A 14,500-nucleotide genomic window follows, 5' to 3' on the forward strand; every position below is an offset into this window, starting at 1 on the left:
ACATATTTATAAATTAGCAGATACAACATAAAGATATAGATATAAGCACTTAATGCGAAGCATAAAACTGGGTTTTCTCCGTTCCACTCCCATGGAGCTTGGTCACCTGAAGAATTACTATGCCCAATTAACCCTTTGAGAACCGTACGCTTCCCGAGCATTGCCACTTCCGACGTTGCAATAGTTTTCGCCATGTAATTTTTTCGAGTTCGTCAAGGGATCACAATTCAATGTTTTTCTATTACGCAAGATCGAGTATTTATGTACAAATCTTAATGCTTGCGCTTTAATCATCTGGAATTCAAGAAGAATACTTTATTATCATTTAAGATTATTATGATTTGAAAAATATTTTCTCGTTAATTATTTTTATCATAATTTTTCGAATGAAATAAATGAAAGTTTATAGAAGAAAGTTATTATAAGAAATAAAAGTTTTAATATAGTCATTTCAAGCTAAAAAAAAATAAGTTATATAAATCATTGTATAAAAGGTTCAACGAGATAGGAACTTTATTTAAAATGAATCATACATATCACATGTAATAAATCTAAATAAATGTGCGTTAATTCATTGTATAAAAATTGCGAATCTAATGAATTTATACGATCATGCTACGAATTAAAGGGCATGGAACATCCGTCTTATGATTTTTGCAATTTATCTTTGTAAATTGATTGTACGATTCAACGTTATTAATTTCACATGAAGTATCAATTATTATAATTTTAATTTATTTTTTCTTCTTTCTTGATTTTATAAATTAATAAATGATTTGATACATAAATCATATATGATATTTTAGAAGTGATCAAACTTTTAACATCTTCTTCTACCATAACTTTTTAGATAATCTTACAAATGAATACAAAAAGTTTAACTTTAAAAACTTAATTTAGTTTTAATATTAAAAGTTTTATATTTTATATTTTTTTATTTTCAATATTCAATTTGTTTATTATATAAATATTGATCCTTTAATAATAAAATTAAAATTATATCACAAGATTAATTTTTTCATATTATATTTCATGATCAAGAATTTTTTTTTAAGACTACGATTTTCCAATGATTAATCATTCAGAATTATAAAGTAAATCTGAATGAATATCGAAAAAAAAAAAACAATGTATTTCTACTTATATAGTACCATATCTATAGATGATTTACTGAAGACTGAAATATCGTTCTTACGAGTTACTTTAAATTCATTATGCGGTCACGTATTATTACCTTGCCGGTAATTTTTAGTAATTTCGCGATTAAATCGCGTTCTACAAAACTATTTTAATAATGCGTGTTCTCGCCCGCGAGCCCACGCGCACGCATGGTTTCCTTACTATTCGAAAAAGAACTCAGAAATATAATTTAAAAAAAAAAAAGGAAAAACGATAATAAAGAAGCGACTATCGAGATCCTTCACCTCTGACCCGAGAAACTCATTACGTATGGCCGTCAATGATGAATAAATTGAAAAATTGTGAAAATAGCCAGACAATATTGAAAATTTATTCTAGCTTGTGCTTTGTCTTTCATCTGCTAAAAAATATTTTTGAGTTAGATATTGAAAATTTAGTTTTTATTAAATATAATATAAAATGTAAAAATTTCCATATAAATATATAATCGGAAATATATAATCGGTATATAAATTTATGAATATTTGCTGTAAAAATATTTTCTTTGATCAAATATGATACATGTTTTATTAGGCAAAATAGCTGCAAGGTCTTGATTGAAGATATTTAAATCGAGTATTGGAAATCATTTGCACAAATTAAAGTACAAAAAACAAAGTTAAAAATAGATGAATCATATTAGTCATGTTTATATGGTAATTATATTCTATTTTATTTTAATCTATTCTTTTCTACTATAAAAATTATTACATATACATGATCTGAAATCTTTTTCTTTTGCTCAATTAACTTTTTTAAAATTTTTTCCATTTATTAGTATATATTTTTTAGTTGAAGTTAAATTTTATTAATAGATATATTTTTATTCCTTAATATATATATATATATATATATAAAATAATAAAAAAAAATTTTTATCTAAATTCTAAGCTTAGATCCTTAATAACTTTCTTCTTCTTCATTTTTAAAATACTTGTTTCAAAATTTTTTTTTAATTCAAAAAAAGAAAAGAATTATGAAATACCTACTACAGTTTATTTTCCTTCCAAGAATTATACGATATTCATTTCTATTTCGTAAGAAGCAATTATTTGAATATCTTTGCATTTCTGAGTATATATATGTCCGTCTTCGCTTCATTCTGGCAAATCTATTGATAATTCTTCGTTCAGAAGCAACAGTGTTTCTTTAAAACACTATTATATTCCACCAATGCATAATCGGCGTGCATCTTTCCCTCAGAAATCAGTGAACAACGGAAAATTTACAATCTCAGTTGAAAAGCAGTTATAAGCATTACCGTGAGCATCGATAATATTCCAGAAGCTCATTAGCGATCCAGGAACGTCTATCCCCCTACCTGGTCGCAGGAGTAATTATCTATTACAACCTAGCTGGCGTACGTATACAACGTATAACAGGAGATCAGTGCAAACGATTAAGCTCAAAAATAGTTCATGGGAACTTAAGTAAGCTAATCTTCATCGCATTAGTGTTGTTCTAGGTATAAAATGCAAGGAGGAAGCACCTGCACGCATCTTTACCGCTCCCTGGGGTCATCACTTTCGAAAGCGAGCCGACCACCTTTGCCGTCTCACTGATCGGTATACCAATTCAATCGAGTTATTCCAATTGTTATCTGACCTAGAAATCACTCAGAAAGTCTAAACACAGGATGTGGAAAGTCTGGCTATCCAATGGTCTTGTTCATTTGAATCAATAATAAAACTGAAAAAATTTTAAATAATTAAAAATTGAAAAAAAAATATTAAAATAATTCGTCGAAATGAAAGCGAATTTAAAATAAAATTTTTTGAATATTTACCTGCAATACATCGTTGAAGTGAAACAATGAATCAAGAGAGAGAAAGAGAGATAAAAAATAACCTTTATTTTACGATCGATTTGTGAATTCAAGTTATGATTCCATTATTCTTCGTTTTTTGTGTTTATTATTAATGATGATACAAGCTGACTAACGAATTGAAGATTTTTTTTTTTACCTGTTTCCCCACAGAACATGTTAACAGCTCGATCAAGGCATTTATTAAAACTTCATAGCTTCTTACCCATTCGGAAGAAACGTAACGAACAAGTAGCCCCAATTAAGAGCGAACGCAAAACAATTACGACTGGTTAAACCATATCTATCATCGTCGAGGCTCGTATCTCTCTGCCGCTTTACGCCAGCCTGTTCATTTTTTACGTCCATTAACCTATCACCGAGTATTTCCCTCAGCGAGCAAATAACGTGCCATTAATCATTTTTCGCGCAATAAAATTGTCATTAAACGAATGGCTATGAATTCAACAAGCAACAATTCTACTTCGAACATTAGACTAACATTATTTTAGGTAAGAAAGTTGTATTTCAAAGTAAAAAATATTTCTTTTTTTTTTAGCATATCACAATACTAATATTTAGAAATTATTAAAATAATTGAATCTTCTGATAAAATATCGAAAAATAATGATAAAATACGGAACTGAAATCGTTATTCTTAATCTTTTCGTTCCTAAATTATTTGTTAACCAAAAACACTTACCTGTAATTCTTTTGACGATTCTATTATACGACAAATGATCTGTTTATTAATATTTATTTTTTCTTCCTTCTATTTTACATTTTAATATAAAATTCCAAATTTAAAATTTTTTTCTCTTTCATCCTGTATATTAACAGACTATCCCAAAACAACACGGTAAAATCTGCATCAGTATCATGGTAGCGTACGATAAGCAAGATCGCGAGTCAGAGTCGTGCGCCCTCTGTTTCGCGAAATTTACGATCGTTCGATGTCGGGTCCACCTTAGACCGCGGGAAAAATTGTTCGGTTCGCCACTGTGCCGACCTAACCTAGTATATCTACCTACCCTACGATCCGTTCATACCGTGCACACAAATGCAAGTATAAGAGAGTGTTTCGTCGTAGACCCAGGAGTTCGTTCTCGACGAGAAATTCTACCACCCGCAACCGACAACAGGCCAAGTCGGGGCAGAGTCTTAGGCCAGGGCAGGCCAGCAAGAAGTCGTGTAAGAAGGGGTTAAGAAACTCTCGAACTAAAGTGCCTACACCGGAAGCAGGGGCCTTGCTTTCTGGGCTAATAACCCTACCCACATCGACACGCGGCATCTGCGTGCGCGTATACACGTTTAGACGTGAGTACGAGAGAGAAAGAGAGAGGGAAAGATATGGAACAAGGATAAAGAGATACGCGATACACGACGAGGAAATCTTGCGTGTATGCACGAGAGAGAAGACGCACACGTAAACGGGGATCTCTTATCAGCAAAGCCAGATTTTATGTGCGATCAACTAACCGATGTAGGGATTTGTAAATATATACGCAAATTGTGATTGGTTTTTTTTTGGTTTTTAAGCGTATAAGAATTTATAATTAATAAAAGAGTAATTTTTTTTTAAGAATTTTTTAAGGATTCTGTGGATTCAAATATTATTCTAGATATTTAGAAAACATTTTTTTGTAACTGAATTAAGATAAACTCTAATTGAAATGTAAGTATATTTAATTGATATTATTGTTATTATTTAATATAAATAATATCAAAATATATCAAGGAACCTATCTTATAGAAAGTATTTTAAAAAAAGAATAGATTACATTACTTTCTATATTAAAAAATGACAGATCATCTAAATCTTAATAGCTACAATCTCTGACAGAAGGTTATCGTCATTAAAATTTTTACAGTATTGTAATATAATCACATTAATCAGCGATAATTAATAAAAAAAGAATTATGAGAAAAAATATCTTCTATAATTGGAATATAATTTAGCCGTAAAAATTCATAGGTTTTGGTACAGTTACTCGAAGGCAGTTCCACCCGTACACACCTGTGGGTCACTGAAGTATTCGAAGGCAACGATCCAACATATACCATATTTCACCGTGTTGAACCATTTCGAATAATCTTTTCCGCGGCCGCCACACTACGCAATTATCGTTATCTTCATCTGCCCGTGTTTCCATAAAGTGCAAATTCTTGCGGGAATTCTAGTTACTCGTGAAAAATTAATATCTTTTTTCTCACGATAGTCCGAATAAACCGTGGATATACGGTTAAGCCACCAATTAAATGCAGAATTAACCCGAATACGGTGCTTCTCCAAGTAGTCTCGGAGATAAGCCATACGTGCGTTCTTCGGCCGGGAGCTACTTAATAAAACGAAATTAATTTGTAATTACGTTAACCCGGATGTGACCTGTTCCCCACGTCGTCCTCGTCTGATATCCACTTAAATAGAAAATTATCAAAGCTCCGAGTTCGATTGAATCTTAATCGCAAAAAGTTAACCTAACGCGACCCAAGACGTCGAAATCTCGCGATGTCCCATCTTTTTTATCTTTCTTATGGTGAATCTATTTCGCATATCTTGAACAGTTGTCAGTTTATGGCGAATGTACTTAACACAACGTTTAATTAACGAGCATAGAGGGGTTGAGGAGAACGACGAAACCCTTATTCGTTATCACAGAAAACGGTACAGTATCCCGTTTTCTGCTTCCTCCGGTCTCACGTAACGAATTAAGCACCTGTATGTGGGATTAGAAGGTTTCGACTGACATGCCCATCTCTCCCTTTCTCTCTCACTCTCGCTATATATCTATACATCTTTTTCTCTCTCCGATTTCACTTCTCTCTCTCACACTTTATCGTACACTTCGATCCCTCTCTCCCTTACCCGTTCCCTCCGGACCTCTTTGTCCTTTTCTGCCCGCCATCTCTCCCTTCCCTCCGCCTACCAACCTTCCACGATCCGCCTTCTCTATCTCTGTCTGTTTCCCAGTCGCTTGACACATTCGCGCGGAGAAAATGCAGCGAGCTCTCCCGTAGCCACGTATATATAGGAAGGGAACGGATGTCTGGTGTGTAAGGAACCGCTAAAATGGTGTTCGCTCTTATCCGAAGATCTAGAGCGGCGATGCGAAGAGAGGCACGCGGAGGGCTATACGTAAGGTAAAAGGGGGCTCATGACTGGTTGGTTGGTTGGTCGGTCGGTCGGTTGGTTGGTTGGTTGGTTCGTTCGTTCGTTGGTTCGTCGGTTCGTTCGTTCCTTCGTCGGTTCGTTCGTTCGTTCGTTCCTTCGTCGTCGTTGTTGTTGGCTGTCTGGTTGGGTTGGTTAGTGCCGTTACCAGAAAGAGGCCACCTAGGTTCGCAAGCAGTCGAGTTAAATCTCGAACTTTCTTCGTAATGAGACACCGCGGTCACAAAATGACAAATGTAATTAAATACAGATATAATACAGAGGAAGAGAGAGAAAGAGAGAGAAGGTTAGGAGGATCTCCCGTGCTCAGGGAAACGAAGTCGTATTACGCAGATTTTCACAATGCATCGTTGCTCTTTTGCTCGTCACCGTGAGCACCACTTTGGTGGAATGCCATGAATCGGCCAAGTACGAACAACCAGAGCCCATTCAGACGCTTCTGCCAGTCATTTTGGATCCGCCTCACCATACGATTCTTCCACTCTTTTATTCGTCCTCGTAATTTTATCTTCTTGTATGATCTTCCCTCTTCATTTCATCAGTGTAATTCAACCATCGATCCTACTTGTTCCTCGTGCTTTTTGTCCTCGAGATGTTTTGCCATTGATATCAATCGGTTGACGCGGCTGTGTGTGGCAACGATTGCGCAATCTTGTAGATACATATATGCAACAGCTTATTATTATAATGGTACTTCTCTGTTGGATGAGATTATCGAAGCCAATTCGATTCATCATAAACTGGTAATCCCAAGCAGGTGATTTGATTTGCTTTTAATCGGTGATTCCAAGAGTTCTTCCTGTATTTCCTAGCTTTTATGATTAATCGATACAGATTATTGTTTCTTTTTCAAGTCAGAGGTTTTTAAAACAGAAGATTTAAATATTTTAATTTCGACAAATTGTATGTTTTGTTAAACTACAAAACAAATTAGAAAATTAGATTATGTATTAGCTTAGAAAAAATACACGTATCTTATTTGAACTTTTTAGTTTATACCGTTTGCATTAAAAAACACGAGGAAAGGATAATTAGTGAATTTCTATTATTGGAACTAATCAATTAATCAAAGTCAGTTTTATCCTTATATTTGGATAAACGATGATTAAATATTTTAATATAATTCTTTTCTTCCATTTGATAATTGTATCTTAATGAAGAATAAAATAATCATAATTCTTAGTTGAAATTTGTAATAATCGACTTCAAAAATTTTTTTTCTGATGAGTCTAAAATATAAAGATACGTAAAGAAATTAGGATATAGAAAATTCGGGATTAGTACAATGTAGAAGTCTTTCAAGTAATCAGAGATTCAACCTTGCCCCGTTTTACGTCTCTTCCATAACACAACAATGGAAACGCAATGGTACAACACATTTCACTTTTTCGCAATGTGTGTACCGGGGAGCCTAAAAGTATTGCGCGATTTCCTATGTCTTGCCGCGAGAGGACTCGCCTCGTAGACACAATGTAGATTTGGCCGTGTACCGTAAAAGCGTAATTATCATCTTTCGAAATGTGCCGGTGTCTTTCCAGAAACGTCGGTTCGTTTCCTATCTGAAAAAAAAAAAAGAAGAAAGAACCACTGTAATTCTAACTTTAAACATTCTTGTTCATATTTTTAGCGAAAAACCTTATTTCAATAAGAATTAATTAAAATGAAAAAAATTTAAGATGAAAAATCTTATTACCATTCCATGTGTTCATTCCATTTGTATAATGTTTAAAAAAAAAATTCGTTATATGATAATTATGATAAAATAAAATTTGTTACATAATAATTATTATTTCTACATACTTTTTTAGACTATTTTGTATATTATATTCTTCTTATTTTTAGAATGATTTCCTGTTTTTTTTATTTTTCCATTTTTTATAAAATAGTTTTTGTTTGTTCTATAAATAAATTATTTCCTGTTCTCATATATATATATATATTCTTCATATATATTTTCGCCTCACACATATTAATTTATGTATTCAATAATAATAATAATTCAATAATAATTATTATTTTTAATTAATACAGTATATATTTATATAATATATTACTGTACTACTTTTAGTCATCACAGAATTTCTGAAAGAATATTTTAGTTCTTATTTATTCAATAGTTCATGGAACAATATAATTATTCGAATTACATTTCAAATATTTAATATTTATTACCGATTTATTTACTTCTATTTTCTATACGAATAAATTAAATTTAAAATATATATAATTTCTTTCCTCTTAAAATGTGAATATCGCTATACATACAAAATGTTAACACAACTTTCTTTACGGTACGTCATCAATTTATTCGCGCTCACGCTCAAGTTTGTACACCAATGAACGTTTTCGCATAATTTCTAAAGGATTAGATATTTTCCCCGATGAAAGAGGTCTTTACTCCAACAGTTGTACACAGATAAGAAATATCGATTCGATCGATTGGATCGGAAGTAGCCCATCCTCAGCAGCGCCTGAGTGGCTCGATAAGACGCGCGAATCCCGCGCGAAATGCCGAAGCTTATTTATTGGCAGTCGCATTCCTGCGTACAGAACGCCATACCGTGGCTTCCACGCGAACCCGACCGAATACTTTTCTGTGATTCCAACCATCCCAAAGCCCACGGACCGCGTTACATTCCTGCTTCGATCTTCCAGCGATCTCACCAGATCTTCTTCCTCGACGAGGCAACAGCACCCACTGGGTGTATATTCACGCGCCGCGGGAGCTCGCATAAAACTGCTCCCGAGTTTGGTAGGGTCAGAGATCACGTTACCAGCCGATAAAGATCTCACGTGAATGATTGTCGATGATATTTCACTTAAGGGATCGTCAAAGTCTGCCGCGCACATGGTCTGATATATCAGGAATTTCTTCCTGGCTACATCATCCTTCGTTTCGTTCTATACTTTTCCGATCATTTTGGATGATCTCTTCGATTTATATAAGACATCTTAACATATTATACTAATTGCTTATTTTAGTATATTCATCTTCCGTTAAAGTATGTTAATGTTTTAAATTTGAATATTGTTTCAACAATACGCATCATTAATTATGTTTTTTATATTATAAAAAATAGCGACAACTAATAATAACAAAATATTTGATAATAATATCACTTATAAAGATTATTTTTTTTTTTATCAAATATATTTGCTCAAAGCGCATGATACGAAATCAATAAGATGTATTAGAGAACTGGAGAGGCACGTAAATTCTCAAATTAATTTCGATCTGTTATCGCGATTATGTTGCAGTGGCGCCACCTCTTGCAAATTAAAGAGAAATTCTAGCACATATGGATATTCATAACGCCATTCAACACGCAACGAACACAACGAGCTACTCTTTCTTTTCTTATTCTTTTTTCCGATTTTCTGTAATTGTTTCGCGTTTGATTGTAATATGTATGTTTACTTGGCACTGGCAGTATGTGTTTGCACTGCCGTTTAATTAACTAAACGTAGCATAGACCGATAAATGGCACGTATCAGCTATAAAACCACCGCCTTCGACACTGCTGATAACACTACGTTGTTGGTTTCTTACCCACTGTTATGTCAGCAGTTGTGTTCAAAAAGTACCTTCACGCCTACGTTTCTCTACGTACATATATACCAAGGATAGGCACAGACAATAAATATGTGTATTCATGCGTGCTTGCGCATTATGTGAAAATTAATTTTAGAAGCATCCCTTACTGAAAGAGTGTTTTTCTACTTGATATTTTCCTTACTGCAATAATTCAAAAACTTATTCATCATAATTTATATTTTGTATTATTATAAGTTTATTATTATTTCTATTTTTTCGTAAATTATTTTAATAACATTTAAAAATAATTTTTTGGTATAAGAAAATTCTGGTTAACATTGATTTTAATAAATGATATCATTTTCATATAATTATAGATGACTTAATATGATAAATATTGAAATATTATTAAACAAGATAATGCAAAGATAAAAAATTTAACTAATCTTTTGTTTTATGATAGACTAAACTAGTTAATATATTTGTATCTATTTAACGATGATTTAAACGATGATCAGACATTTTGTCATTTAGAAGTGAGATAAATGTAATCTCATCACAATTGATCTTGTTATTATTAATTATTATCATTAATATTAATATGTATTTTAATTTTACTATTAATATGTATTTTTCAAGAATTCTACAATTAATGTATTTTTTGTTATCATAGAAGTTGTAAATATTGCAATGATTCAACATTTTAATTTTCAATATTAATTTTAAATATTTTTTTATACATATTTTAACACTTTCTTATACTACATAATATAAAAAATATACTGTAAATGTATTGTAAAAAATGACCATTAAAATTAATCTAATACAAATTTATATAATAATTACTGCTTTCAAGTTGATAATATATTTTCAATTGCAACAAGTTATTATTTACATACCTTTTTTTTAAACTTCTCTTCAATTTTGTTATTAGATCATCATAAATTCAATAATCATCATAAAATGAATAATTATTATCAATATAAATTTAAAAGATTCTTTTTTGTAATATCAGCACTTGATTATGTAACGGTAAATTTTTATTATTCATAAGATGAGCGTAGTGTATTGATTTTATACTTGATTATATTTCATATAATTGCATGATCATGTCTAGGAATAATTATTAATAATATATATTCTACTTCCTTTTTTAATTAAGGAAATAAATAAAAAATGTTAACCATTTTCTTTCATCAATTATTGATAATTTCTTTCAATTTATAACTCCTGCAATAGTTTTTATATCTATGATTAATTTAATTAATTTATTTTAATAATTTTAATTTTCTTATTTCTTTCACAAAGTTACCTTTTTTAATTCAATCAATAATTTATCATATTTTAATAATTAGATTGTAGGAACTAACGTTGAAATATCTATATATATTTATAATGCATAATGTATAAAAATATAGAGACCAACAGAACACATTGAGTCAATTTTATATGATGCAATTTCTATCACATCTGGCTAAAAGCGGCAATCTTCACGCTCGTAACACCTACGGCCATTAATAATTCTTGCCCGGTACCTTTACCACGTGGGTTTTCCCTGTACAACTGCAAACGACCATTTCTAGAGGCACGTTAAGATCGCGGCTTCTGTGTGCGTAATGCAGTGGATGCGTCTTGGTCGTTGGTTGTCCGACTCTTGACTCGATTTCGCGACCGCAAGTCGAGAGATATATCTCTCCCGATTTCCTTCCCTCTCGTTCTTTCTCTAGTCTCTTTTCGCTTCTTTTTGTTACTCATCCATTCCAGCATCTCGCTTCCCTATGCTCACAGCGACTCATTCCCTCTTTGTTCTCTTCGTTCCTCTCATCCCTTCCGTGGTTGTGCTGATTCTCCCTTCTCCTCCCATCCCGCCAATGGGACAGGGAGATAGCAGACCCCGTCGAGGAGACAACATAAAGATTTAAGACTCCAAGATGCGCCAATAAACATGCTGCGGCCGTGCAGTCAGCCTGCGCTTCTCTACTGCGTTCGCTTCTGTTCCATTTCATTCGGTTCCGCTCTGCTCTGTTCCGTTCCGTTCTGTTCTCTGTTCTGTTGTGTTCTGTTTCACAGCCACCACACAGGAAATATGCATGTGTGTATATGTGCATATATAAGTGTATGTATACATATAAGCGCCACTCTATCCGCTACACACATGGGGATACAGGTTACCTCTCGTATGCACGTGGTGCCACGGCACGGCTGCGTAACGTGCTTTCGAAAAGTGTCTCGATGCGTATGCAGATATGCGGCTTAGCATGAATAGTATCTAGATCCGGCCATGGATAACCTGCTACGATACCAGCAAATTCGAGCACTGAGACTGGATTTCTAGAAATATACCGGAAAAAACTTTTTTTTCTTTATTAGATAGAAATTGTAGAAAATACTTACAAAATTCATGCATAATTATCATCTTTTATTTTTCTTAACCTAACTTAATATATATGCGTATATATATATTCTCAAGCATGCGCAGAATCACTATTCAGTGTGCAACTCCTCTTTCTCCGACACTCTTTCATTTACCGCCCTAATACATTCATTAACGTTACAAAGATCGTTAAATGGATCTCTCCCGTCCCGTTCCTCCCACGACAAAATCACTTGTCCTTTAAAATCCATTCGAAACATCCTCGAAGTGATCTACGACTTCTACTCGAACGCGTCGCTGTCGAGGAGGAAGAGACCTTCCGGATAACGAGACAGAAGTACACCTGCCGCGTTCGTAGAGGAGGCAGGACACGCTGAAAAGTTTTCAATGCGAGGACGGTCGTACACCGCAAAAGTAGTAGATCGGGACGTAGTTGGTCGTCCATGCGGCAAGAAGGAATCAACAGTGGAACCGTTGCTGGCTGCTTCTGGCCGTTGCTACTGCTCCAGCTCCTACTTTTGCCTGTCCTCTCGCTCTCCTCGGCCCGGCTTATTTATTCCTCTCTCTGTCACTGCCTCCCTTTCTTTTGCGACTTCTTCTTTATTTCTGTCCTTTTGCCCGTTTTCTGCTTCCGCAAACGACAGCCGCTTATTTATACCCCGTCTTTGCATCGCGCGGGAGCGAGCGAGGGCGCTTTTGCGTTTACTCACTACTGCCGTTCCCTCTGCCGCTTCTGTGTTGCTCCGCCGGTACTTCGCTTCTTTACCCTTTCGCTCCCTCCTTTTGTCGTTCGTTTCTTTTTCTTTCCCTCTTTCTCTTAACTGTGGCCAACCGTATGCTAGCGAAACATCAACGGCGAGGCACTTTGCTCACGAACACGGAGAGATGCGCTCGATGCGAGAGGCAATACCGCGACTGCATCACCTGTCAACGCGAGATCGCGTTCCAACAAGTCTATATTACATGCAGCATGTATGCTAGTCGGTAATCGCCTGCATCATCGGCTAATTTGTCAAACGAGAAATTTATGATGATCTTTTTTATCCATATAGAAGCATTGCTTACGATAGAGAAAAGATTATATTTTTTATTACCAGAAAATTTGCATAATATTATATTAATTTTGTTTGAACATTTGATAGATATAGTGATATATAAAATTGATATATTTATTTTTTTGTGATGTATATTTTTTAATATAAAATTAACTTATTGAAATTGATTTGGATTTCTTTAGAATTTGTCTGTTTCTTTCTGTTATTCAAATATATATAATTTAAATAAAATAAGAATAACAATTCTATATGAAATAACAATATAACAATTCTATATGAAAGATATATAACAGTCATAGAAAAGTAAATTAATCAATTTATTGAAGTTGGCAAAATTAGTATCAATGATACTCTTTATCAGAAAGTTAAATTGAAGAAAATTGAAATCATGGTGGTATTTTATATAAATTGTATAATTATGCAACGATGAAATGTTGTTAGCCTTTATACGATCTTGAGATTTTATGATATGTTGATTCTTTGGATCACGAAATAGACATAATTTAGTTGATTTGATATGTTTTTATTTGGCGAGGAAAAAGAGAATCATATCTCAAGAGATCCGTATGTTGGAAATTCCAAAAGAAAAACTTGAAATAGATAACAATTGAAGACTGATAAATAACTGATAAGGGGAGCTTAATTTTTAATTTACTATCAAAAAGACTATTACTATATTTAAATCGGAACACGTGAATGTATTATTACATTCTTGTAATCAATGCTGCCAAGAAATATCAATTCATCAGTTTGAAATGTAATAATTTCCGGATTAATTTCGATAAGCACGCATCGATGATGTAAGGATCTTATATACGGGAAGAAAAAGAGCGAATAGATTAAATCTGATCACGAAATAACTAAACGATTGAGGCGCGGTACGAACTATGGTTCGTGCACGCCCTTGCTAAAGCTCCGAAGACCCGAACAAATAAATGTTGAAAAGAGGAACAAAAACGACATTATGTGGCATTAACATACAAAGTATGTCAGACCCGCGGTCCGCAGGCATAACATAGTATCGCGGCGTTCGCATACTCCGCCCGCTTTACAGTGACCAGAAGGAACGGGAAAGCATTGAAAAGAGACCAATCCCGAAAGCGACGAACAGAGAAAAGAGAAGGGTAGAAGGAAGAATAGCAAGAGAGAGAGAAAAAGAATGAGTGTCGAATGTGTTCGAGTAGAGGCAATAGGCTGTGTGCGGAATAAAGAAGGCAGAATGATGAACGCAGAAAGGTGTGTGTGCTGTGAAAAAGGAGAAAGGAGGAAAAGGAAAAGAGAGCGAGAGAAAGAACTGAGGGAGCAGAGAGAAACGTTTACGCTATCCTCGGTCCTCCGAAGTCCCATCCCGTCCCATCCCATCGTTTCGTTGTCCCCGTGTGTG

General features: G+C 33.8%; 2 long non-coding RNA genes across 5 annotated transcripts in view; both read right to left on the reverse strand.

The window, feature by feature from the left end:
• Positions 1-4,512, reverse strand: part of LOC102673406 — a 5,012-nt gene extending 500 nt beyond the window's left edge. The window contains exons 1-4 of one of the 4 annotated variants that reach the window (XR_004149574.1): positions 3,687-4,512; positions 2,966-3,374; positions 2,169-2,868; positions 7-313 (exon numbers count right to left, since the gene is read on the reverse strand). This is a non-coding gene — a long non-coding RNA (uncharacterized LOC102673406). Of the gene's footprint in view, positions 1-6; positions 314-2,168; positions 2,869-2,965; positions 3,586-3,686 lie in introns of those variants that run through there. The other 3 variants (XR_004149575.1, XR_004149576.1, XR_004149573.1) reach the window with 3 other exon arrangements.
• Positions 4,513-9,210: 4,698 nt separating this feature from the next.
• LOC116184896 lies at positions 9,211-10,624 on the reverse strand. Its single transcript, XR_004149555.1, has 2 exons — positions 10,587-10,624; positions 9,211-9,888 (listed from the first exon to the last, which is right to left on the reverse strand). It is a non-coding gene; the product is annotated as an uncharacterized LOC116184896 (long non-coding RNA).
• Positions 10,625-14,500: the final 3,876 nt, after the last annotated feature.

Source organism: Apis dorsata, unplaced genomic scaffold, assembly GCF_000469605.1.
Source record: "Apis dorsata unplaced genomic scaffold, Apis dorsata 1.3 scaffold_74, whole genome shotgun sequence".
Taxonomy (NCBI): Eukaryota; Metazoa; Arthropoda; class Insecta; order Hymenoptera; family Apidae; genus Apis; species Apis dorsata.